The following is a 27646-nucleotide window of genomic DNA, read 5'->3' as shown; positions in this document are numbered from 1 at the left end:
ACTCAGCACCACTGTCCTTGCAAGAAATAGAGGTGACTCCATTGTCCACTGCCAGTTGGCCCACACTCAGCCATGCACGAGTTCACTCTGATTGGTGCGGAAAAATAATGTCTCCCATCTGAACACCAATTTTGACTTTCCAAAAGGCATTCACATCTGTTAGCACCTTGCAAGGGTCCCTTGGAGTGCAACTGCAATGTGAGGGCACCACCATTCAGACCAGGCCTTGAATTCCAACTCCACTCCTGCCAGGCTGTGTTACCTCAGAGTGGTTACCTCACCTCTCTGTGCTCAAGGCTGCTGACCTGCGAAATGGAAACACACTACCTCTCTCCCAGGGTGTAGGGTGGTGAACTCAACATCACAGAACATTCGTTGAGCCCCTAGAAGGGTGTTGAGCAAGCCCTCAATCAGCAATCACTGTAATGACGACAATCATACTTTTATAGCAGAGAAACTGGGCCGGGCTCAGTGGCTCACACCTGTAATCCCTGCACTTTAGGAGGCCGAGGTGGGTGGATCATGAGGTCAGGAGTTCAAGACCAACCTGGCCAAGATGGTGAAACCCCATCTCTACTAAAAAATACAAAAAAATTAGCCGGGCACGGTGGCGGGTGCCTGTAATCTCAGCTACTCGAGAGGGTGAGGCAGAGAATTGCTTGAACCCGAGAGGTAGAAATTGCAGGGAGCTGAGATTGCACCACTGCACTCCAGCCTGGGCGACAGAGCGAGACGCCATCTAAAAAAAAAAAAAAAAAAGAGAGAGAGAGAAACTGAGGCACAAGAAAGTGACTTGACCTGTATGAGACCGACCCTATGGCTCATCAGACCTGTGTTGTGGGCCCAAGCTACTCTCCAGTGCTGTTTCCAGCACAGTTCTGAGTAAAGAACTTAAAGTCCCACTCATCCCTAAACCCCTGAGTACGTGGTAAAATGGAGAAATGTGCCCAGACCCAGCTGAGGAGACCACTGGTCACCTTTTCTCAGTGGCTACCACAGGACTCCATGGAAAACCCAAAGCCGCAGACTACAGAATCTTCGGAGCACCGGGAGGGGCTGCCTCCAGGCTTCGGCTGGTCCTCAACCACACATGCGTCTCTCCCAGTCACTACCACCGAAGACACTGCACCACGGGAAATTCCATCAAGGGCGAAGTGGACTTCAGTGCTTCAGGAGCATCTTCCTGGTAAGGGTGGAGGATAGATGCCCTTCACCACCCCAGCATGGAGTTCACTGTCCACACCTGCCTACTGTTCAGCAAGGCCAGGGGCCCACAGGCACCTCATCCCTGTATGGTCCCCCACTTTCTGAGCTACAAATAACCCCTGCCTACAGCCCCACTCTAGAATAGCAGAAATAAAACTAAATAATCAACAATGAGTAGTCTCCACTACCCACAGGCAGGCACCCTACTCAGGACAACCCCAGCACAAACTGTCCATCCACCCACCATGAGGGAAGGGGTAACAGGCCCAATACCTTCTGTAGAATCCCAGTCACCCATGTCAGCCTCCCTGCAAGCCCAGAAACACCAGTTCAACAAGTTTCCCTTGGGACTTGGAAAACCAGAGAATGAAGACGATGTGTTTAAAGCACTTATTTCAAGAGACTATATATACTGCTACAGTTCTTTAAATATTTGTGACTCTCTGCTAGGTGAGGCTATTTTCCACAAGTGAGATGTCTGTGTCCCTCAAAAGGATGTCCAGGACCGGGCATGGTGGCTCACGCCTGTAATCCCAGCACTTTGGGAGGCTGAGGGGGGTGGATTGCTTGAGGCCAGGAGTTTGAGACCATCCTGGCAAACATGGTGAAACCCTGACTCTACTAAAAATACAAAAATTAGCCAGGCGTAGTGGTGTGTGCCTGGGATCCCAGATACTCTGCGAGGCTGAGGTGGGAGGATTGCCTGAACCCAGGAGATAGAAGCTGCCATGAGCCAATATGGTGCCACCGCACTCCAGACCTGGCAACAGAGCAAGACTCTGTCTCAAAAAAAAAAAGTCCAGGATCAAAGGACTGTGGTCTGGGTCTGCAGCCCTTCATATGCCCTTTCAATAATTCCACAAATACCTAATAAGCACCTACCATGTGCCATGTACTGGAATAGTAAAACTCTGTAATAAAGGTGGGTGGATTCTGATACAAGAGTGCATTTACCCCCACAGACCCTTCTCAAGCACCTACTGTGTGCCAGGCAGCACCACCCCAGGCACTGAAGACAAAGTAGCACAGGGCCTCAATGCCTCAAGTCTGACCCTTAGGAGCTGAGTCGGTCCACAGCTGGGGTGGGCAGAATGAAGGCTGGCCCCTGATAGTCTGCTCTGGCCTTCTTCTGCCTCAGTGGAGAAGTTTAGGCAACAGAGGAGCCCTTTCCCCTATCTCCCCAGGAGAGGGGAGGCTAGTCAAGGGGAGAAGGACCCCAGGCGGAACGGGCCTCTAAACCAGGGTCTGCTCCTGCATTCAAGATCTCCACATGCAAACTTACTGCTCGAGCTTGACAATGTCCATTTGTAAACTTACAAGATTTTTCATAAATTAACCTGAAAGTTACTCCATACTTGGTATACAAATGCTTGTCAATAATAGTGCAAGAATGTTTAAAAACAGGAGCTACATTTATTGAACCCTTTCCACAACGCCACGTGTAGCAAAATGGTCTGCGGGGGATGGGCTGGACTCACCCAAAAAGCCCCAAGGGTGTCAGGGTTTCTACTTAGCCCTTCTCCATACCAGCACTGTTCTAAAGGTTTCATGTTAATTCATTTTATTATTCCCCAAAACTCAACGAAGGAGAGGTATCATTGCTCCCATCCTACAGATGAGAAAACGAAGGTTTGGGGTCTTCCCAGCTGTGTGACCTTGTACAAACCACTAGGACTGCGGGCCTCTAATCCAAAGTCAGGCTCCAAAACAGTTTCCGGAATGCACCGCCGCATTTGGCGAATGAATGAACGACCAAACCAGTAATCACTCCTAAGACCAAGAAGGCCACATCCCTCCCCGTGGGGCCTCCTTTTCCGAGGCCAAACCTTCAGCCCAGGCCCGAGCTCCGGCCTCTACAGCCTAAGTCGACTCTCGGCCGGCGCGTTCCGCTCTAGAAGGCTCTGGCACAGGCGGGCGGTGCCGGGCGCCAGCTTCTGCGGGCGTGGGCCGGCCAGGGCGCGTGGGCCTGGGGACGCGGGGCCACGGTGGTCACGTGAGCTCACCCCGAGGCGGCAGCGTGGCCGGCACCCTCCCGCTGGCCTGGCCCGGCAAGCGTGGGGGGCGAGTGGGTCCCCGCCGGATGCACGCTGGTGGGATCCAGGGCCAGAGGGCGCCGCCGGGGAAGGTCACCTAGACGCGCGGCCCGCCGGGCCTCCACGCGGCTGCCCTTGCCCTTCCGCCAGCAAGCCCAGGCCGCCTCTCGCCGCCAGCCGCAGGCGTCTCTGGACCCTCGGCCTCGCGCTCCCCAGCCCGGACCCGTTCGGCGCCCGCCTGCGCGGCCTTCTCTGCCCGCCCGCTGACCAGCCAGGCCCGCGCCGGCCGCTCGCGATCCCTCCCCGGGGCCGGGCTGCCCGGGCCCCTCGCCCGCTCCCGCCTCAGCACCTCCCTCTCAGCTCCCCAGGGGTCTGGCCCCCGCCGTCCAGGGCGCAAGGGAGCCGGGGTCCTTTTCCGCTGCGCCTACCTCAGAGGATGTGGCGGCGGGTTCGGAGGCGGCTACGGCGGGGGCTGCAACGCGGAGGCAGGGAGCGGAGCCCAGCGAGCGGCGGGGCCAAGGGCGGGGCGGCGCGGACGGCGGCGGCGCGGACCCGCCTCCCCTCCCGCGCGCCCGGCCCGGGGCGCTCCGCCCCCAGGCCCCGCCCGGGACAGAGTCCAGGCTGGGCCGGGGTCCCCATGCCGCTGGCGAGCCGCGTTCTTACCCTTCTGGGCCCGGCGGCCCCGGTAGCAGACACAAGAGCCTGCGGGCGTGTTGCGGGCGAGCGGGAGAACCTGCGTGAGCCGGGGCACGGGGAGGCGCCGGACTGACGTGTGCACCGTGTGTGCGTGCGCAGGGACACGCGGGTTCTTGCTGGAAACCTTGGCCCCAGTGGCAGCTCTCAGGAAGGGGGAGGAGGCCTTCCGATTCTCTGAGCTGTGGCCCGGGGGTCCCTGCGCTAATGGAAGACGCGCGGGGCTCCTGGGCCTCCTGCTCGGCCTCCGCGCTGCTAGATCCCCCGGGAGTTGATGTGGCGGGCGCTGGACCCGAGCCTCGCCTGGGTGGACGAAGTGGCCCCCGGCCCCCCATCAAAGCCCGCGTGGGCCCCATCCCCCGAGGGCAGTCCCAGGCCCAGTGCGGACACTGGGCTCCTGGGGCGGCGCAGATACAGAGTAGAGGCGGCGACTGTTGCTCCTGAGCTCCGCGCTGAGGATACAATGTGTCTGGCGCCTCAGACCCGCCTGCGCGGCGTCTAGACAATCGCAGAGAAAATCCCTGTGCGCCGATTTTGCGATACAGATTAGCGATTTTCTCCTGTAGCAAAGCTACTAGCAGCCAATTTCCATGCATTTGAGAGGTAAAAAGATAAAATTAAACAAAACGTGAATTGGGTTTTGCGAGGTCCCTTCTTGGTCTCTCGGCGCGAGGAGATCACGCCGGTTATGGCCGGCCGGCCGGCTGAGGGCGCCCCGGGGAACCTCCGCGACCAGCCGGGGCCTGTCCTGCGGGACCCAGTTAGTGTGTGTTGAGTGAACGGTCACCTTCTCGCTGCTAGGCCTAAGCGAGTGGTCTCGTTCACCACTGAGTGTCCCCTGTGTTCCGCGCGAGGCCCACTCGAAGCAGGTTTCGAGAATTAATTCGTAGATGGACGAAGATTCTGCACATCCTTCGCCTTTGATCAACAAACGTCCTGGAAGGCTTGAGGCGTCTAGGTCCCTGTGGAGGAGGTGCCGGGTTACAGAATTAGGACACTCCTCACAGCCAGCAGCGACACTAGCTAAAGCAGTGGGCAACTGGGGCTGCGGAAGAGGCAATCAGGACTGGCTGCTGGAAAGAGGCGGCAGATTAAATGTGAAAGTGGCGACTCGAGTTAGAAAAGGTGCTCCAGTGGGATAGGGTGCTGAGGAAGAGGGCAGCTGATACAGAGTGGGAGTGGGGTGCAGACAGGGTGCTATGTAGGGGCTGGGGGAGGGGTGACTGGGAATGTAAGGAAGAGCCCCCTTCAAGATCCTGGGGATGTAGGACGGATTCTATGACCCTCCCGGGCCCACGAGTTGCCTGGGGACTCTGGGCTTCCCAGCCTGGTGGTCCCCACCCCGCACACTGAGACTGGTGGGCAGGGAGAGGACAAGAACTCAGGGAGGCCGGGCGGGACAAGGCAGGGCTCCAGGAACCTCACAGGGCTAGGAACAGATGCCAGTGCAGCCCAGTTTTGAGGCTGGGAGCAAATGTCGAAGGGCTTCCTCCCCTCCAGCGCCACCTCTCAACTCCGCTTTAAAGAACCAGTCTGGGCCGGGCGCAGTGGCTCATGCCTGTAATCCTAGTACTTTGGGAGGCCGAGACAGGCAGATCACTTGAGGCCAGGACTTCGAGACCAGCCCGAGCAACATGGCAAAACCCTGTCTCTACTAAAAATACAAAAATTATCTGGGCGTGGTGGCGCGCGCCTGTAGTCCCAGCTACTCAGGAGGCTGAGGCACAAGAATCGCTTAAACTTGGAAGGAGGAGGCTGGAGTCAGCTGAGATCGAGCCACTGTACTCCAACCTGAGTGACAGAGTGAGACTTCCCCCCCCGCAAAAAAAAAAACAAAAAAACAAGAACAACCTGGAAAGAGATCTTCATGGCCTCTGCTACCCTGGGCCCCTTCGCCAGCTCCCCTAGGTGCTAGTTTCGGATTAACCACTCACTTAGTGGTTGCCTGACCCAGGCAAGAAGGCTGGCCTCTAAGAGCCTCAGCTTCAGAGTGTTGGTGTAAGTTTAAAATGGGATACATAGAGTAGGCACTCGGCCCCGTGCGGTGGCTCACTCCTGTAATCCCAGCACTTTGGGAGGCCAAGGTGGGCGGATCACCTGAGGTAGGGAGTTCAAGACCAGCCTTACCAACATGGAGAAACCCCGTCTCTACTAAAAATACAAAAATTAGCTGGGCGTGGTGGCACATGCCTGTAATCCCAGCTACTCGTGCAGCTAAGGCAGGAGAATTGCTTGAACCCGGGAGGTGGAGGTTGCGGTGAGCTAAGATCTCACCATCACACTCCAGTCTGGGCAACAAGAGTGAAACTCCGCCTCAAAAAAAAAAAAAAAAAAAAGAGTAGGCACTCAGTAACTGGACCAGGCTCGGAGGCACATGCGGGTAATCCCAACTGTTTGGGAGGCCAAGGAGGTAGGATGGCTTGAGGCCAGGAGTTCGAGGCTGCAGTGAGCTAGCATCCCACCACTCCAGCCTGGACCACAGAGCAAGTTCCTGTCTCAAGAAATAGTATTAGTAATTTTTTTAAAAAGAAAATCAGCTGAGATCTGCAGGTCCCATAATCACTAGAATCCATTGACGCACCACAACCCTGAGGGAGAGGGAAACCCCCTGAGCCCCACCTCCATTCCATCTGCCACAGCTGATTGGGTCGGGGTTGGGCCCCTGACCCAAGCCAGGTCAATGAGATCCTCTCTTGCAAATCTGAACTGAGAAACCCAGAGATGAGTATGGCAGAGGGGAAAATGCGGGAGCTTTCAAGGCCCTTGGGTAGACCTGGGTCTGGCATCCCTGTCGGCGTTGGGAAGCTAACGAGGGCGTTTCACAGAAGAGAGAATGGAGCAGCCGCTGCAGAGGGTGGTTCTGGGCCCCTGTTCCTTGAGTGCCCCCCTGTTCTTGCCATGCGTGGGTTTCCCTGTGCCACTTCAATAACCCCACTTGAGCTTGACCCGGCTAGAGCAAGTCCCTGGCGAAGACAGTCAAATCTTGGTGGGTGGAGAAGGAGGTCTGTGGGGACAGGACAATCCAAACTTCAGTTTTTCTCTGGGGGAATGACCCTGTTTCCCTCTCCTTTCAGTCAGCAAGCTTTCATGGAGCTGACTCCATCCCTGACTCCAAAGCCTTCCTGGGAGTGGCCACATGGCCACATGGCCCAGTCTGACCAATTAGAGCCCTGTATACCTCTCCTGCCCCCCCTCTCCCCCGCCCGCACATCCTCGCCTCCCCCACCCCCCCGCCCCCGATCCCCGCCCCGCAGGGATGGACCAATGAGACCAGATGAGAATTTCTGGGGCTACAGAAATAAAGACTCCCTGAAAATGAAGTCAGCCCATAAGAGAAAGGCAGAGATGAGGTCCTGAATCTAGCCATGCTGAAGCCTACACCCTATACTTACCAGCTGCCTGAGCCAACGGATTCCTGTTTTGCCTAGTCCAGTTTGGATTGTTTTCTTCCAGATGCTAACTCAGTTCCTCTCCTCCATTCAAGCAGAACAATGTAAAACAGCCAGGGAAAATGAGATTTTTCTTTCATTGTTAATATTGGAATGGATTACCAATGTAAGACTATTTCATTTTAGGGAGTTTTTGGTTTTTTTCTTATCTCTAACTTACAGCCTTAGGGCTTCTACTGTAGATGTTTATCAAACTGGAAAGCAGCCAATTTATGATCAGAATCATAAACCTATTCCACCCCCTTTCAAGAACATAGGTTGAAACACTCCCAGCTCTTGTCTTTTCAGAGCCAGATGTCCCTGGATTTCTATGTGGTTTCTTAGCATTGTCTATGCCAAGTACCAGAGCTTGAAGATGAAGTTCATGAAGGCAGAAATGGTAGTAACTTATGTAAATTAATTTTTAAAGAGAAAAATATTCTGCTTGTAACCAGCATCAATTAATTGGATTATAAAGTTGCATTGTCATAAAACCTAACCTTCCAATCATTTTCCAGTGAACTCCTCAGACTAGAGTCTGGGTAGGAAGAATCAAGATGGCGTGTTTGTGGTCAAGGAATTCAGGCCACACTCCCCACACTGTGCCCTGACACTCAGCATCCAGGGAAGGACCCAGCCAGGCCTCCAGGTTCTGAGTGACAGCAGTAATCTCCTGGGGAAACAGGACAGAAACCATCCCAAGGTAAACACAATTGATAATGTTCTCCTGCATATCCCAAAACATGAGGTGTCCTAGATCTAATCTAAAACAATTCCAAGAAGTTTCAACATCATAGCTATGATTTTTAAGAATTTTGTATATATATACACAGAGAGACAAATATTGGAAAGAAATGTATTAAGTATTAATGAAGTATTTATGGGAATTTATCAATTCTTTTTTTTTTTTTTTTTTTTTGAGATGGAGTCTTGCTCTGTAGCCCAGGCTGGAGTGCAGTGGCATGATCTTGGCTCACTGCAACCTCCGCCTCCCAGGTCCTGGTTCAAGCAATTCTCCTGCTTCAGCCTCCCAAGTAGCTGGGATTACAGGTACATGACACCACGCCCAGCTAATTTTTGTATTTTTAGTAGAGATGGGGTTTCACCATGTTGGCCAGGCTGGCCTCGAACTCCTGACCTTGTGACCTGCCGGCCTCAGCCTCCCAAAGTGCTGGGATTACAGGTGTGAGCCCCCGCACCCAGCCAGAATTGATCAATTCTTATAAATTGAAACACAATTATTAAGTTGTGTTTCTGTTTATGAGACTATAAGTGATGTTTTCCTTTGGCTCTTTTTACATTTCCCAAATATTCTTTTGTTTGTTTGTTTTGTTTTGTTTTGTTTTTTGAGACAGAGTCTCCCTCTGTCACCCAGTCTGGAGTTCAGTGGCACCATCTCGGGTCACTGCAACCTCCACCTCCCGAGTTAAGCTATTCTCATGCCTCAGCCTCCCAAGTAGCTGTGACTACAGGTGTGTGCCACCACGTCTGGCTGATTTTTGTATTTTTAGTAGAGACGTGGTTTTGCCACGTTGGCCGGGCTGGTCTCAAACTCCTAACCTCAAGTAATCAACCTGCCTCGGCCTCCCAAAGTTCTGGGATTACAGGCATGAGCCACCATGCCCGGCCTCCAAATATGCTTTAATGAGGACATAATACCTTGATTATAAAAAGAGCGAACTTTTTTCAGCTTTAGGAAAATTATATGAGGTTCATCAGGAGATGTGTGAAGTGATACAGTCCTTCTGAAAAGCAATTAGGCTATATGCGATCAGAATCATAATCCTATTCCACCCCCCTTGACCTGCTGCTGGGAACCCAGGCTAAGACCATCATTGTAAGTATGGGGAATGCCTGCTGCAGGAAAATGGACAGCAGCCCAGGACGGAACACAACCTGGTTTCCAGCTGGGGCATATTGAATCACTCACAACCTTGAGGAAATATGGTTACAAAAACTTCCTGTGGGGGTCCGGGCACAGTGGCTCACACCTGTAATCCCAGCACTTTGGGAGGCTGAGGCGGGCAGATCACCTGAGATCAGGAGTTTGAGACCAGCCTGGTCAACATGATGAAACCCTGTCTCTACTAAAAATACAAAAATTAGCCAGGCGTAGTGGTAGCGCCTGTAATCTCAGCTACTTAGGAGGCTGAGGCAGGACAATGGCTTGAACCTGAGAGGCAGAGGTTGCAGTGAGCCGAGATCACACCATTGCACTCCAGCCTGGGGGACAAGAGCGAGACTTTGTCTCAAAAAAAAAACAACAACAACAACAAATTTCGTGTGGGGAAATATTTCTGTTACAATGTTAATGGAAGGCAATCTATGTTCAGTATTACTGCAGCCCCAACATTAAAAACTGTGGAGGCAAACTGTGGTAAGTACAACAATGGCCCTCCGAGGATATCCACGTCCTACTCACTGGAACCTGTGAATGTAAAAAACAAACAAACAAAACAAAACAAAAACTACTTCATTGAGATAGGATTGCATATAAAAAGCTGTACATATTTAATATATATATGTAGATGAGTTTGGAGATAAGTATATTTCCATGAAACCATCATCACCATAAAGCATATAAACATACCCAACACCTCCCAAAGTTTCCTCCCCCACCCGCATTCCCTTTTTTTTTTGTAGGAGCACTTAAGATCTATCTTCTTGGCAAATCTAAGTATACAGTGCAGTATTGTTAGCTGTAGGCACTGTGATGTATAGTAGATAATGATCAGTGATGATGAATTTTTTAATATGTTTCTTGGCCACTTGTATGTCTTCTTTTGAGAAGCACCTGTTCATGTCCTCTGCCCACATTTTTTTCTTTGTTTTTAGTAGAGACGGGGTTTTGCCATGTTGCCCAGGCTGGTCTCGAACTTCTGAGCTCAGGCAATCTGCCTGCCTCAGCCTCCCAAAGTGCTGGGATTACAGGTGTGAGCCACTGCGCCCGGCCCCCTCTGCCCTCTTTTTAATGGGGTTATTTGTTTTTTTGCTTGTTGAACTGTTTAAATTCCTTATAGATTCTGGATATTAGACCTTTTGTCAGATGCATAGATCTCCAGAATTTATTTATCTGGCGTAACTAAACCTCATACCATCTGATCATCACCTCTCCATTTTCCCTTCCCTCCAGCCCTGAAAATTACCATTGTACTCTCTGCTTCTATGAGTGTGATTATTTTAGATTGTACATTTAAGTGAGATCATACAGATGTTACGGATCTTGACATGGGGGGATTGTCCTAGATCATCCAAGTGGGCCCAATGTAATCACAAGAATGTCATCACAAGTTCCTTTTTTTATTTTATTTTAGACAGAGTCTCACTCTGTCACCCTGGCTGGAGTGCAGTGGCATGATCTCAGCTCACTGCAACCCCTGCCTCCCGGGTTCCAGCAATTCTCCTGCCTCAGCCTCCCAAGTAGCTGGGACTACAGGTGCCCGCCACCAGGCCCAGCTAATTTTTGTATTTTTAGTAGAGACGAGGTTTCACCATGTTGGCCAGGCTGGTCTCAAACTCCTGACCTCAGATGATCCACCCACCTCAGCCTCCCAAAGTGCTGGGATTACAGGCATGAGCCACCATGCCCGGCCTACAGTTCTTATAAGAGGAAGACAAGAGGGTCAGAGTGAGAGAAAGTGATTTAATGACAGAAGCAGAGTGGGGCAGGGGTGGGGAGAGAGACAGAGAGAGAAAGAAAGAGAGAAAGAAAAGAAAGAAAGAAAGAAGAAAGAAAGAGAGAGAGAGAGAGAGATTGGAGATGCTACACCGCTAGCTCTGAAGATGTAGGAAGGAGCCATGAGCCAAGGAATGCATGCAACCTATAGAAGCTGAAAAAGACAAGGAAACAGATTCTCCTCCCGAGGCCTCCAGAAGGAGGTAGCCCTGATGCCCCCTTAATTTTAGCCCAGAGAGACTGATTTCAGACTTCTGACCTCTAGAACTGTAAAATGATAAATCTGAGTTGTTTAAACCACTGAGTCTGTGGTTCACAGTTACAACACAATAGGAAGTGTTACAACAGCAATAGGAAACTAATATACAACCTCTAAAAGACAGTTCTGGAAATGACTTATTAGAATGGGTCTATAGTATGAATGTTTATCTCCCAAAATTGATATGTTGAAATCCTAAGTCCCAAGATGATGGTATTAGGAGGCAGAGCTTTTGAAATGTAATTATCATTAGGGCAGAGGCCTGAGAGCTCGTTCACCCTTTCCACCATGTAAAGACACAGTTAGAAAGTATCATCTATGTGATACAAGCAAATGGAAAAACACTCCATGCTCATGGATTGGAAGAATCAATATCATTAAAATGTCCCTACTGCCAAAAGCAATCTGCAGATTTAATCCTGTTCCTAACAAACTAACAACATCATTTTTCACAGAATTAGAAAAAAAAACTACTATAAAATTTATATTAAACAAAAAACAAGAGCCAGAATAACCAAAGGATCCTAAGCAAAAATAACAGAATTGGAGGCATCACATTACCTGACTTCCAGCTATACTAAAAGGCTACAATAACCCAAACAGCATAGTACTGGTACAAAAACAGACACATAGAGCAGTGGAACAGAACAGAGCACACAGAAATAAAGCCACCCTCCTACAACCAACTAATCTTCAACAAGTTGGACAAAAATAAGCAATGGGGAAAGGACTCCCTATTTAATAAATGGTACTGGAATAACTGGCTATCCATATACAGAAGAATGAAACTGGACCCCTGCCTATCACCATATACAAAAATTAACTCAAGACGAATTAAAGACTTAAATGTAAGACTTCAAACAATTAAAATCCTAGAAGAAAACCTAGGAAATACCCTCCTGGGCATCAACCATGGCAAAGAATTTATAAATGACTAAGTCCTCCAAAGTAGTTACAGCAAAACAAAAATCAGCCTGGACAACATGGCAAAAACCCGCCTGTACAAAGAATACAAAAATTAGCCTGGCATGATGGCGCACACCTGTAGTCTCAGCTACTCAGGAAACTGAGGTGAGAGGATCACTTGAGTCCAGGAGGTCGAGGCTGCAGTCAGGTATGATCGCACCACTGCACTCCAGCCTTGGTGACAGAGTGAGACAGTGTCTCAAAAAAAAAAAAAAATTGACAAGTGGGACCTAATTAAACTTGAGAGCTTCTGCACAGCAAAAGAACTATCAACAAAGTAAATAGACCACCTGCAGAATGGGAGAAAATATTTACAAACGGCCGGGCGCGGTGGCCCACGCCTGTAATCCCAGCTACTCAGGAGGCTGAGGAAGGAGAATCACTTGAATCTGGCAGGTGGAGGTTGCAGTGAGCTGAGATCGTGCCACTGCACTCCAGCCTGGGTGACAAAGTGAGACTCCGTCCCCCATCCCACCCCCCCAAAAAAAGTGGGCAGAGGACATGAACAGGCACTTCTCAAAAGAGGACATACGGCTGGGCATGGTGGCTCATGCCTGTAATCCCAGCACTTTGGGAGGCCAAGGTGGGCGGATTACCTGAGGTCAGGAGTTTGAGACCAACCTGGCCAACATGGTGAAACCCGACTCTACTAAAAATACAAAAATTAGCCGGGCGTGGTGGCGCGCGCTTGTAATCCCAGCTACTCAGGAAGCTGAGGCAGGAGAATCACTTGAATCCGGGAGGTGGAGGTTGCAGTGAGTCGAGGTCGTGCCACCACACTCCAGCCTGGATGACAGAGTGAGATTCCGTCTCAAAAAAAAAAAAAAAAAAAAAAGACATACAAGTGGTCAACAAACATGAAAAACTGTTCATCATCACTAATCATCAGATAAATGCAAATCAAAACCACCATGAGTACCACCTCACACCAGTCAGAATGGGTATTATTAAAAAGTTAAAAAATAGATGTTGGAGAGACTGCAGAGAAAGGATGCTTATACACTGCTGGTGGGAATGTAAATTAGTTCAGCCAGTGTGGAGAACAGTTTGGATATTTCTCAAAGAACTAAAAATAGAACTACCATTCCACCCAAAGGAAAATAAGTCATGGCTGGGCTTGGTGGCTCACGCCTCTAATCCCAACACTTTGGGAGGCTGAGGCAGGCGGATCACGAGGTCAGGAGTTCAAGACCAGCTTAGCCAACATAGTGAAACCCAGTCTCTACTAAAAATACAAAAATTAGCCAGGCATGGTGGTGCAAGCCTGTAGTCTCAGCTGCTCGGGAGGCTGAGGCAGGAGAATCGCTTGAACTCGGGAGGTGGAGGTTGCAGCGAGCCGAGATCATGCCACTGCACTCCAGCTTGGGCAACAGAATGAGACTTCATCTCAAAAATAGAAACAAAATCATTCTACCAAAAAGACACATGCACATGTAGGTTTGTCACAGCGTGATTCACAATAGCAGAGACATGGAGTCAACCTAGGTGCCCATCAGTGGTGGATGGAATAAAGAGAATGTGGTACATATATATGACAGAATACTACACAGTCATAAAAAAAATAATGAAATCACGTCCTTTGTAGCAACATGGATGCAGCTGGAGGCCATTATTCTAAGTGAATGAATGCAGGAATAGAAAACCAAATACCGCATGTTCTCACTGATAAGTGGGAGCTAAACATTGGATATACATGGACATAAATATGGGAACAATAGACACTGTGGACTACAAGAGAGAGGAGAGAGGGAGAGAGGGGGGCAAGGGTTGAAAAACTACCTGTTGGGTACTATGCTCGATACCTGGATGACAGGTTCAATCATACCCCAAACCTCAGCACCATGCAATATACCCTTGTAACAAATCTGCACATGTAACCCCTGAATCTAAAAGAAAAATTGAAAAAAGAAAAATAAAGTGCCATCTATGAATCAGAGAGCAAGCCCACAACACACACTGAATCTTCTGGTACATTGATCTTGAACTTCCAGCCTCCAGAACTGTGAGAAATAACTTTGTTGTTTATAAGCTACCCAGTCTATGGCATTTTGTTATAGCAGCCTGGATGAACTAAGACAAATGGCAAGATTGTAAGGAGCACCTGTAATCCCAGCTATTCGGGAGGCTGAGGCAGGAGAATCGCTTGAACGATTTTTTTTTTTCTTTTTTGAATCGCTTTTTTTTGAGATGGAGTCTCGCTCTGTCACCCAGGCTGGAGTGCAATGGCGCGATCTCAGCTCACTGCAACCTCCGCCTCCCGGGTTCAAGCGATTCTCCTGCCTCAGCCTCCTGAATAGCTGGGACTACAGGTGCATGCCACCACCCCTGGCTAATTTTTATATTTTTAGTAGAGACGGGGTTTCACCATGTTAGTCAGGATGGTCTCGATCTCCTGACCTCATGATCCACACACCTCGGCCTCCCAAAGTGCTGGGATTACAGGCGTGAGCCACCGTGCCCGCGCCCCGCCCCCCTCCCCGCCTTTTTTTCTTTTTTTCTTAATGCAGAATCTCCTCTCACTCTGTCGCCCAGATTGGAGTGCAGTAGAGTGATCTCGGCTCACTACAACCTCCACCTCCCAGGTTCAAGTAATTCTCCTGCCTCAGCCTCCCGAGTAGCTGGGATTATAGGCGCACGCCACCACGCCCAGCAATTTTTGTATTTTTAGTAGAGATGGGGTTTCACCATGTTGGACAGGCTGGTCTGGAATTCCTGACCTCAGGTGATCCGCCCACCTCAGCCTCCCAAAGTGCTGGGATTACAGGCATGAGCCACTGCACCCAGCCAGCCTTTTTCTTTTATTCTCCCTGCTTTCCAACTTTTAAAAAAATATTTATGGCTGAGCGCCATTGCACTCCAGCCTGGGCGACCAGAGCAAAACTCTGTCTCAAAATAAATAAATAAATATTTATAATTATTTATTTATTTTGAGACAAGGTCTGGATCTATTGCCCAGGCTGGAGTGTAGTGGCATGATCCCGGCTCACTGCAACTTCTGCCTCCTGGACTGAAGCCATTCTCCCACCTCAGCCTCCCAAGTAGCTGGGACTACAGGTCCCACCACATCCAGGTAATTTTTTTTTTTTTTTGAGACGGAGTCTCACTCTGTCGCCCAGGCTAGAGTACAATGGCACGATCTCATCTCACTCCAACCTCTGCCTCCCGGGTTCAAGCAATTCTCCTGCCTCAGCCTCCCAAGTAGCTGGGACTACAGGTGCACGCCACCACATCCAGCCAATTTTTGTATTTTTAGTAGAGACGGGGTTTCACCATATTGGCCAGGCTGGTCTCGAACTCCTGACCTTGTGATCTGCCTGCCTCAGCCTCTCAAAGTACTGGGATTACAGGCATGAGCCACGGTGCCCTGTCTACACCCAGGCAATTTTTGTATTTTTTGTAGAGATGGGGGTTTGCCATGTTGCCCAGGCTGGTCTTGAACTTGTAAGCTCAAGCAATCTGCCCATCTCGGCTTTCCAAAGTGCTAGGATTACAGGCATGAGCCCCCACACCTGGCCTCCAACTTTTAAAGGAGGTCTCCAACTTTTAAAGGAGGCTGGGTGTGGTATTAAAATCAAACAATCAGGAAAGAGGCAGGGATTCTTGCTGCATAAGACAGATTGCAATTTGGGGTAAGTGCAGATCTCATTATTATTGTACAGCAAACTCGGGCCCAGTGCTGGTAACTGTGACGTTCTCTGAGAGGGACTGTGTGTGCCTGTGCACATGGCTGTGATGGGGAGTGGGTGTTGTAAGGAGAACTGGCCTGGGGCTGGAATCCTACCAGAAAATTCTGAGTTGAGAAGGCAAGGGCTTCCCCCTTTGCTCAGCACACTCTGGTCCCTGATAAAGGTTAAAGAAAAGCAGGAAAAAATTAGGCTGGGATCCCTTTGTATTGCAAAGGACATGGAACCCCTTCTCCAGACCCCACCAGTGAGTGGACCCAAGCAGTTTTTCCTTGAGCCAAAAATGGAGCTGTCTTGGCCGGGTGCGGTGGCTCACGCTTGTAATCCCAGCACTTTGGGAGGCCGAGTCGGGCGGATCACGAGGTCAGGAGATCGAGATCATCCTGGTTAACACAGTTAAACCCCATCTCTACTAAAAATACAAAAAATTAGCCGGGCGCGGTGGCGGGCGCCTGTAGTCCCAGCTACTCTGGAGGCTGAGACAGGAGAATGGCGTGAACCCGGGAGGCGGAGCTTGCAGTGAGCCAAGATCGCGCCACTGCACTCCAGCCTGGGTGACAGAGTGAGACTCCGTCTCGAAAAAAAAAAAAAAATGGAGCTGTATCTTCCACTTGACTTGCATTTATGCCTAAGTGGCTGGGACTTGAAGAGTGTCCCAGTTTCTGTCACCATGGCCTCTGCTAACGGGCACCACTTTGTTTTTTATTATTTAAAATGTGGACAAATGCAAGGACAGGGAGCATGAAAAATACAAAAATAAAAATAAAATGTGGTTGAGGCCAGATGCAATTAAAATGGCCTGGCATCTTGGTGCCAGCCTGGTAGAGCTGCACAGGGTGCTGGCTTTCAGGCACTGTCTGTCCAAACCTACTGTGTAGGGTCGTGTGGCTTACACACTGCATCAGCACAGGGGATGTGTAGGGCTGAGACCCTGGCCATGCACGGCTTGCAAGCTTGGATTCTGACCAGACTATGTCAGCCACAAGGAAAGGGCTGTGTTTCTGCTTTCACAGTCTGTAGGGGGCATGGCAGCAAGGCCCATGTGCCCCTCTCCTGGGCATGTTCTTCCCAGATGGCTGATGCCTTCTCATTCTCTGGTCTCCGCTTAAACGGGACCTTCGTGAATCTACCTTCCCTGACACAAAATCTAACACAGGATCTTTTCTCCTCTCTTTCCTTATTCTGAGCTCAGCCGTCTGTTTCCTTCATAGCTTGTAGCAACTTATAAGTATTTCAAGCCGGGCGCAGTGTCTCATGCCTGTAATCCCACCACTTTGGGAGGCTGAGGCGGGTGGATCACCTGAGGTCAGGAGTTCGAGACCAGCCTGACCAACATGGAGAAACCCCATCTCTACTAAAAATACAAAATTAGCCGGGCGTAGTGGCACATGCCTGTAATCCCAGCTACTCAGGAGGCTGAGGCAGGAGAATCACTTGAACCTGGGAGGTGGAGGTTGCGGTGAGCCGAGATCGCGCCATCGCACTCCAGCCTGGGCAACAAGAGCAACACTCCATCTCAAAAAAAAAAAAAAAAAAAAAAAGTATTTCATCATTGGTTTGCTCCGGCTTCCTCGCTAGAGTGAGGACGTGAGGGCAGGGACCAGCTCTGCTTTGTCCATGCTTGTGTCTTTTCCATAGTGCCTGCCACATCTTAGGTATTACTAATACCTAATAAATAATAAATGGTGAGTAAACAAATAACTGAATAGGCTGGGCGTGGTGGCTCACGCTTGTAATCCCAGCACTTTAGGAGGCCAAGGCAGGCAGATCACCTGAGGTCAGGAGTTCAAGACCATCCTGGCCAACACGGTGAAACCCCGTCTCTACTAAAAATACAAAAAATTAGCCAGGCATAGTGGCAGGCGCCTATAGTCCCAGCTACTCAGGAGGCTGAGGCAGGAGAATGGCGTGAACCCGGGAGGCGGAGCTTGCAGTGAGCCGAGATTGCGCCACTGCACTCCAGCCTGGGCGACAGAGTGAGACTCCGTCTCAAAAAAAAAAAAATAACTGAATAGATGATGAATGACGTGTGGCATAAAGGCAGGTGACTGACGTAGAGGGGCTTATCACCCCTCTATGCAGGTTGCACACTGTGTTAGTCTGTGTTTGTGTTGCCATGAAGAAATACCTGAGGCTGGGTAATTTATAAAGAAAAGAGGTTTAATTGGCTCATGGTTCTTCTGCAGGCTGCACAAAAAGCATGGTGCAGATATCTGCTCAGCTTCTGGTGAGGCCTGTGAGTGTCTTCTAATGAGGAAGCTTCCAATTATGGTGGAAGGCCAACAAGGAGCAGGTACATCATGTGGCAAGAGCGGGAGCAAGAGAGAGAAGGAGGAGGTCCCAAATTCCTTCAAACAACCAGCTCTAGCATGAACTAACAGAGCATGAACTCACTCATTACCTTGCAGAGGGCACCAAGCCATTCATGAGGGATCTGCCCCCATGACTAAAACACCTCCCACCAGGCCCCACCTCCAACACTGGGGCTCACATTCCAACATGAGATTTAGAGGAGACACATATCCAAACCATATCACATATTTGGGGGACAGCTATAGGAATCATGCCTCTTGGGTTGTCAATCTGCCAGAAACAATGGACTCACACCCTTGGCGTAGGCTGGGGACGGTTTAGTCTGCCTGTGGAGTAAATAATTTAACCTTGCCCAAGGAGAGCCTTGGCCTTTGCCCTCAGCTTCCAGAAGGTAATCTCTAAGCCCTTGCAATGTCATGCCAGATAGGAGGATATTTAGGGCAGAGGCTGGCCACACCGGATAAACGAACAATGTGATTTAGGGTGGAGTTGGCCACATTGGATAAACTAATATGTGATTCAGGGTGAGGACTTTGAGTCAAGCATGCTCAGCTGGATCTCTGGAGAATGGAGACGATGTCAGCCTAGTGGGCATTTGACCAGGGAGCCCCAGTAAAAACTCTAGGTCCCAAGGCTCGGGTGAATTTTCCTGGTTGGCAAGACTCCATGTGTACCCCTACACATCATCGCCTGGAGGAATGCACACCCTCCATATGCCTCCATCAGGAAAGGACAATGGAAGCTCTGTGTTTAGAACCCTCCTTGACTCTGCCCCATGCATCTCCCCACTTGGCTGATTTTAATCTACATCCTTCCCCTGTAATAAAATGTAACTGTTAGGATAAGATCGCACTGGGTCCCTCCAATGACTTATAAAATGTGTGAAGGTGTTGGAATGAAAATGGAGTCGTTTGTGTTAACAAAAAAACAAGCAAACAAAAAAAACCCTACAAGTAGACACAGGGAAGGCCGTGAACTGAAGGTTCTCCTGCATGTACACCTAATTCAAGAATGATCACAAAAGACTGCAAAAACCACAACTTTGGCCAGCCACGGTAGCTCCCATCCGTAAACCCAGCACTTTGGGAGTCTAAGGGAGGCGGATTGCTTGAGCCCAGGAGTTCAGGACCAGCCTGTGAAACATAGTGAGACTCTGTTTCTATGAAAAATAAAAAAATATTAGCCAGATATAGTGGGGAACACCTGTAGTCCCAGCTACTGAGGAGGCTGAAGTAGGTGGATTACTTAAGCCCAGGAGATTAAGGCTGCAGTGAGCCATGATCGTACCACTGTGATCCAGCCTGGGTGACAGAGCAAGACTCTGGCTCAAACAAACAAAAAATGGAGTATTTATTTCCCCACCTCCTACCCTTCCAGGCAGCAACATAACAGAAGCCACATTTCTCTACCTAAGGCTACAACAACTCTTAACGTTGCACTGTCCCACAGCTGCCCCAACCCCCATCCCATACGCACATGCACCTGAATGAGGACTGGCTTCTCCTGGCTGACTGAGGCCTGGTATCAAACCAAGCAGCTGGCCTGTCTGAGACCACACTGCCTATGGGCTCTTATTTCTCCAGCCTCCTCCTGAATCTGGAGAGGACTTGCTTCCTCCATGGCCCCACACCAACACCTCCTCCTCTGTCCTGGTTGCCAGGGAGGACTTTCTCTCTGACATGGACAATGACAGGTAGATACACAATAAATTAATAGCCAGGTTGGCCAATGAGGCTGCAAGTGCCCCTGCCTTTGTCCTCACCCCATCCTTTCATATCCCCCATCACCTACTCTCTAGCCTTTCCTGCTCGAAGAGAGACTCTGTGGGGAGGGGTACGCTGACCATCAGGATTTTCTCTGGAAATATCATAGCTTTCCTGAAACTCATTCAGTCCCACCTTTTTCTAATGCCACTGTTTCGCCAAGCCACAGATGCAGACTTTCCTGCCAGAGCCAGCATAGTCAGAGGCAGCAACAGCCTCAGATGCCTCTCAAAGTCCAAAAGTTTCAGGTTCGAATCTAAACCTAGCAGCCTGCCACCCAACCTGTTACAAAACAGGTTCTTCCATGACTCCGCCGCTCACCCCTCCCCAGCTCCTGTTCACCCCCGAGGAAATATTTGCTTCCCCTTAACTGTGCTCAAGTCTCCTCCCCATCACCACAGCCAAGGACCCCACCCCTTGTCTCCCTAAACCCCAAACATAAACTTCCCAATTCCACACACAGTAAATCTGAAGAGGGAGAGAATCCAGCTTTGCTTCCTCCCTACTTGGTGTGGCTTCAGCGTCATCCTGCCCAGTCATAAGGCCCTGGGCCATGTAACCTCTCCACAAGCCTCAAAAGGTACATAAACATGCTGCATTTTTCAGGGATTATGGAACAGGTTTCTTTTTATTGTTGTTGTTGTTGTTGTTGTTGTTTTTCTGAGACGGAGTCTCGCTCTGTCGCCCAGGCTGGAGTGCAGTGGCGTGATCTCGGCTCACTGCAAGCTCCGCCTCCCAGGTTCACGCCATTCTCCTGCCTCAGCCTCCCAAGTAGCTGGGATTACAGGCGCCCGCCACCATGCCCAGCTACGGAACAGGCTTCTTTACAAAGCCTTCTGGGGAGGCCAGGCATGGTGGCTCACTCCTGTAATCCCAGAACTTTGGGAGGCCGAGGTGGGAGGATTGCTTGAGCCCAGGAGTTTGAGACCAGCCTGGGCAACATAAGGAGACCTTGTCTCTACAAAAAATACAAAAGAAAATAGCCAGGCACGGTGGTGTGCAACTGTAGTCCCAGCTACTCGGGAAGCTGGAGTGGGAGGATCACCTGAGCCCTGGGAGGATCACCTGAGCCCCGGGAGTATCACCTGAGCCCCGGGAGTTCAAGGCTACAGTGAGCTGTGATCACACCACTGCACTCCAGCCTGCGTGACAGAATGAGACCTTGTCTTTTATTATTATTATTATACTTTAAGTTTTACAGTACATGTGCACAACATGCAGGTTTGTTACATAGGTATACATACGCCACGTTGGTTTGCTGCACCCATCAACTCATCATTTACATTAGGTATTTCTCCTAACGCTATCCCTCCCCCAGCCCCCCACCCTCCAAAGGCCCTGGTGTGTGATGTTCCCCGCCCTGGGTCCAAGTGTTCTCATTGTTCAGTTTCTACCTCTGAGTGAGAACATGTGGTGTTTGGTTTTCTGTCCTCGTGATAATTTGCTGAGAATGATGGTTTCCAGCTTCATCCATGTCCTTGCAAAGGACGTGAACTTATTCTTTTTTATGACTGCATAGTATTGAGACCTTGTCTTAAAAAAAAGAAAAAAGAAAAAATAAGCCTTCTGGGGAAATAAAGCTACCAAGGTCTTAAGAGACACAGGATGTCTTAAAGGAAAAACCAGCCCAAGAAACTTCCATCTTAGAGCATAGAAATGGGAAGGCGATGACACCTTACCACAAAATGTGGTGCACATGAGAATCACCTGCATGGCTGCTGGGATGTGCAGGTGGGGGGGCCTAGCCCCTAGCCCCTGGAAGTTCTCCATTAATACTTCTGGGGTGGGGCTGGCACCTGTATTTCTCACAAGCACCCAAGTAATACTGGAGCAGTAGGCTCAGAGAAAGGCTGTGATTTTTTTTTTTTTTTTTTCAGACGGAGTCTCACTCTGTCGCCCAGGCTGGAGTGCAATGGCATGATCTTGGCTCACTGCAACCTCTGCCTCCCGGCTTCAAGTGATTCTCCTGCCTCAGCCTCCTGAGTAGCTGGGGTTACAGGCATGTGCCATCACGCCAGCTAATTTTGTATTTTTAGTAGAGACGGGGTTTCTCCATGTTGGTCCGGCTGGTCTGAAACTCCTGACCTCAGGTGATCTGCCCGTGTCACCCTCCCAAAGTGGTGGGTTACAGGCGTGAGCCACTGTGCCCGGCTGAAAGGCTGTGACCTTACACAGTATCATGGAAAGAAGTTCAGGATGTGGCTGCTGTAAACACCAGCTCCCTGGGGTGTTGAAAAAATCAATTCAGAAAATTACTATTTACATCCATGTCTTCATTCATTTTGTACTGCTATAACAATACCACAGACTGGGTAATTTATAATAAACAGAAATTTATTGGCACACAGTTCTAGAGATTGGGAAGTTTGATATTAAGATGCTGCCGTCTGGCGAGGGCCTTCTTGTGTATCATCCCATAGTGGAAGAGTATCACTTGGCAGAAGGGCAAAGAGAGGGAGAGAGGAAGAAAGAGGAGGCCAACCCATTTCCCAAAATAACAAGATAATGGCATTAATCCAATCATGAGGGCTCTGCCCTAAAGACCTAATCATCTCTTAAAGGTCCTACCCCCCCACAGTGGAAAATTCCATCCCCTAACACATGCTCAGTAAGTGGAACAAAGCAATATGGAGAAACTCAAGTTAAGGGCCCACATGAGCGCTACGAGGATGGGGGTGGAGGTACCAGAAATTTGTGCCTTATGCAAATAAGACATCCAGCCTTCATCAGTTTCTTATAAAAGTCTTTGCATTCAACTGTAAAAATGACAAGCCCTTCACACCAGTTAGAATGATTATTAAAAAGTCAGGAAACAACAGATGCTGGTGAGGCTGTGGAGAAATAGAAACGCATTTACACTGTTGGTGGGAGTGTAAATTAGTTCAACCATTGTGGAAGACAGTATGGCGATTCCTCAAGGATCTAGAACCAGAAATACCATTTGACCCTGCAATCCCATTACCTGGTGTATACCCAAAGGAATATAAATCATTCTACTATAAAGACACAGGCACACATACACCATGGAATACTATGCAGCCGTAAAAAGGAATGAGTTCATGTCCTTTGCAGGGACATGGATGAAGGTGGAAGCCATCATTCTCAGCAAACTAACACAGGAACAGAAAACCAAACACCAAATGTTCTCACTGATAAGTGGGAGTTGAACAATGGGAACACATGGACATAGAGAGGGGAACATCACACACCAGGGCCTGTCGGGGTTGGGGGCAAGGGGAGGGAGAGAATTAGGACAAATACCTAATGCATACCGGGCTTAAAACCTAGATGACAGGTTGATAGGTGCAGCAGACCACCACGGCACATGTGTACCTATGTAACAAACCTACATGTTCTGCACATGTATTCCAGAACTTAAAGTAAAAAACAAACAAACAAACAAAAGACAACCCTCTTCTGGGCCCCCTCTCCATGGCAGATAAATAAATATGTAATTATGGATTTTGATAACTGCTTTGGAAGAAACGTTCTTCGGAACATTCATTCATTCAACAAATATTTATTGAGCTCCTACCATGGGCCAGGCCCTCTGCTAGGTGTTGGAGACTCAGGAATGCACAAAATAAATGTGGTTCCTCCCCTCTTGGCACTTACTGTCTAGGGGGCAAGACTGACAGCAAAAAGAGTATGATGGCAAGTGTTGATAAGGCAGAGTGGGCATAACGGATGAGGGCTACTCAGGACTGTCATGGAAGGCCTCTCCAAAGAGGTGACTTACAAGCAGAAATGAATGAAGTGGGCTGGGCACAGTGTCTCATGCCTGTAATCTCAGCACTTTGGGAGGGCAAGGTAGGCAGATCACCTGAAGTCAGGAGTTTGAGACCAGCCTGGCCAACATGGAGAAACCCCGTCTCCACTAAAAATACAAAAAAAAAAAAAAAAAATAGCCAGGCATGGTGATGCACACCTGTAATCCCAGCTACTCAGGAGACTGAGGCAGGAGAATGGCTTGAACCATGAGGCAGAGGTTGCAGTGAGCTGAGATCGTGCCACTGCACTCCAGCCTGGGCAACAAAGCAAGACTCAATCTCCAGAGGGAAAAAAAAAAAAATGAAGTGAGCAAGTATTTCATGGAGACCCCTGACCTGACTTGAAGAAGGTGGGCATGGTGGATCGCCTGCAAAAATGGTGGCCAGGCCGGGTGCGGTCACTCACACCTATAATCCCAGCATTTTGGGAGGCCGAGGAAGGCAGTCACTTGAGGTCAGGAGTTTGAGAGCAGCCTGGTCAACATGGTGAAACCCCGTCTCTACCAAAAACTACAAAAATTAGCCAGGTGTGGTGGTGGGCACCTGTAGTCCCAGCTACTTGGGAGGCTGAAGCAGGAGAATTGCTTGAACCTAGGAGGCAGAGGTTGCAGTGAGCCAAGCTTGCACCACTGCACTCCAGCCTGGGCGAGAGAGGGAGACCCTGTCTCAAAAAAAAAAAAAAAAAAAAAAAAACAACGTGGCCAATTCCTCCCAACCACTTCTCTCTTCAAGAGGTAGAAACTTAAAAAAAAAAAAAAGTAAATAAATAAAATGACTGCAGCAAAATAAAAATTTTTTAAGAGCTGGAGTCTACTCACCTCACATTTCACTGGGCATCTGTGCTGCCCTTAGAGCTTGCTCTAACCAGTGGAATGTGGTTGCAGGAACACTATGCCAGTGCTAGGCCTAGACCTGAGAAGCCACGTAGATTCTGTTCTTTGCTTTTATAGCCCAGACCCACACTGGTAGTAAGAAGTCCAATTATTCTGCTGGAGAGAGAGGCTCAGCTACCTCTGCACCCACTCCCCTACTCCCTAGCCAGCTGAGCTACCATACATGTGAGTGAAGCCATCTAGAAGATTCCAGCCCTGGCCAAGCTCCCAGCTGAAGGCAGCCGCATGCATGGCCCCAGCCGACACCACATGGAGCAGCATGGTGAAGCCGAGCCACTGCCCTGTCCCAGGCGTGGGATGAGGGAGGCTGTGTTAGTCCGTTTTGGTGTTGCCATAAAGAAATACCTTAATTGGCTCACAGTCTGCAGGCTGTACAGGAAGCATGATGCCAGCATCTGCTTCTAGCATGGCCCTCAGGAAGCTTCCACTCATGGCAGAAGGTGAAGGGGCGCTAGGCACATCACATGGCGAAAGAGGGACCGTGGGGTTGGGAGGAGGTTGCTGTCTCTTTTAAGCAATTAGATCTCATGATAACTCTTTACCATGGGGAGGGCACCAAGCCATTCATCATTTATAAGAGGTTCACCCCCATGAGCCAAACACCTCCCACCAGGCCCCACCTCCAACACTGGGACTCGCATGTCAACATAAGATTCGGAAGGGACAAATATCTAGACCATATCAGAGGCTCAAATTGAGTTGAGGGCAGCAGTAGGGGTGGGGGAAATTGATGAACTGGACTTATTTAGGAAGTAGAGCCAGTAGGATTCAGTGACGGAGGTGATGTTTCCCTGTCTCCCTCTCTCTTATTTATTTATTTATTTTTATTTGAGTTCTCACTCTGTCACCCAGGCTGGAGTGCAGTGGTGCAATCTCAGCTCACTGCAACTCAAACTTCTGGGCTCAAGCAATCCTCCCACCTCAGCCTCCCGACTAGCTGGGACTACAGGCGCACACCACCATGCCCAGCTAATTCTCTTTTCATTTTTTTTTCATAGAAATAGGGTCTCACTATGTTACCTAGGCTGGTCTTGAACTCCTGGCCTCAAGCGATCCTCCCACCTCAGCCTCCCAAGTGGAGGTGATGTTTCTAGCTGTGGAACTCAGGGTCTGGTCCAGCCCCTACTGGGTTGGAGGAGGGGCAGGTTTAGGGAAAGATGTGAGTTTGGGTTGCCATGGGCAGTGCCAACCTTCTGCCTTTTCCACCGAGCCTGGCCTGGAGGAGGGAGTTGCCTGGAATCACCACCAGTCTGGCCACGGGGAGTCGTTGCCGGGAAAGCAGCTAGACATGATTCCAACCCTCAGACTCCCTGCCCTCATGCAAATCCAAATAGCCAAGCCCTGAATTAGAGAGATTCTAAGGGAGAGGGATCTCTGAATCTGCAGGAAAAGGGAGAGGGAAATAAACAAAGTTGACCCAACTGTTTTTAAACATCACTAAACGGCAGGGCACAGTGGCTCACACCTGTAATCCCAGCACTTTGGGAGGCCGAGGCGGGCGGATCACGAGGTCAGAAGATCAAGACCATCCTGGCTAACCATCTAACACGGTGAAACCCCGTCTCTACTGAAAATACAAAAAATGGCCGGGCGCAGTGGCTCATGCCTGTAATCCCAGCACTTTGGGAAGCCGAGACGGGCAGATCACGAGGTCAGGAGATCAAGACCATCCTGGCTAACACAGTGAAACCCTGTCTCTACTAAAAATACAAAAAATTAGCTGGGCGCGGTGGCAGGCGCCTGTAGTCCCAGCTACTCGGGAGGCTGAGGCAGGAGAATGGTGTGAACCCGGGAGGCGGAGCTTGCAGTGAGCCGAGGTCGCGCCACTGCACTCCAGCCCGGGCGACAGAGCGAGACTCCATCTCAAAAAAAAAAAAAAAAAAAAGAAAATACAAAAAATTAGCCGAGCGTGGTGGCGGGCTCCTGTAGTCCCAGCTACTCAGGAGTCTGAGGCAGGAGAATGGTGTGAACCCGGGAGGCGGAGCTTGCAGTGAGCCGAGATCGCGCCACTGCACTCCAGCCTGGGCGACAGAGCAAGACTCCATCTCAGAAAAAAAAAAAATCACTAAACAATTGATCAAAATGATAGAAAAATGTCCCATCCCCACTGACTCCCCTGGCTGACACACACCCTAGCTGGCCTTATTTGCGGCTTCCCTGGCCCAGTCTTAGAGCCAGGCTTTTACCAGCCAAGCCAGCTGCATTCCACCTGGCAGGCAAGTTGCCTCCCTGTGGACTGGAGCTGAATGAGCCACGGGTGCACTCCCACCTACTCACCAACAAGCGGCAGCACTCTCCAAGCCCGTCACCCCAAGCCTGCAGGGATCTGCGCAAAGGTAAATTCTCAAGACAGATTTTCCCCTGTGTGAAACTGGCATCAGATTCCCTCATTTACAGATGTGGAAACTGAGGCTGCTGAGGAAATGCTTCTAAGCCCGAGCTGCAAAGATTTCATTCCCACTAGAGTGTTAGGCTGGTTTTCTGACCCAGTTCCAAGGGCAACCTGACCCTGGACTCCCAGGGGCATTTGACAATATCTGGAGATATTTTTAACTTCACAACTTTGGGGAAGAGGTGGTGCTACTAGCATCTGCCAGGTGGTGGCCAGGGATGATGCTAAACATCTTACACAGGACAGGCCCCAACCCTGCCCTACAAAGAAATGTCTAGCCCAGGATATCAACAGTGATGAGGTTGAGAAACACTGATTTAATCAGATTCTCAAGAGTCAATGGCCTGCAAAGTGCTGAGACATCCCTGGATCAGGGGCCACTGGATAGGATGATCCCAGCCCTCCTCCCCCTCTGCCCCCTTAGCAGCCATGAGAGGGGCTCCCGTTGCCTCCTTCACCTGCAGATCTCTCTCATCCCTCCCTCAGACCCACTGCTTCATGAACAGTTCCTGAGTACCAAGGTGTGCAGGCGCTGTGCCGGGCCCTGGAGAGAACACGGGGAACAAGAGAG

General features: G+C 49.9%; 1 protein-coding gene across 5 annotated transcripts in view; it reads right to left on the bottom strand.

Moving 5' to 3' along the window:
* The window catches only part of VDAC1 (voltage dependent anion channel 1), a 139129-nt gene that overhangs the window by 30392 nt on the left and 81091 nt on the right, over nt 1-27646 (bottom strand). For 2 of the 5 annotated variants that reach the window (XM_030829169.1, XM_030829180.1), the window contains exon 1: nt 3903-4564. The exons of 1 other annotated variant lie outside the window; for it this stretch is intronic. The gene's annotated coding sequence lies outside the window, so the exon portion shown is untranslated. Of the gene's footprint in view, nt 1-3667; nt 4565-27646 lie in introns of those variants that run through there. 2 more of the 5 variants (XM_030829148.1, XM_030829158.1) reach the window with 2 other exon arrangements.

Source organism: Nomascus leucogenys, chromosome 2 (genome assembly GCF_006542625.1).
Source record: "Nomascus leucogenys isolate Asia chromosome 2, Asia_NLE_v1, whole genome shotgun sequence".
Lineage (NCBI taxonomy): Eukaryota > Metazoa > Chordata > Mammalia > Primates > Hylobatidae > Nomascus > Nomascus leucogenys.
Note: the sequence above shows the minus strand (reverse complement) of the source record. Positions and strands in the feature narration are given on the sequence as shown.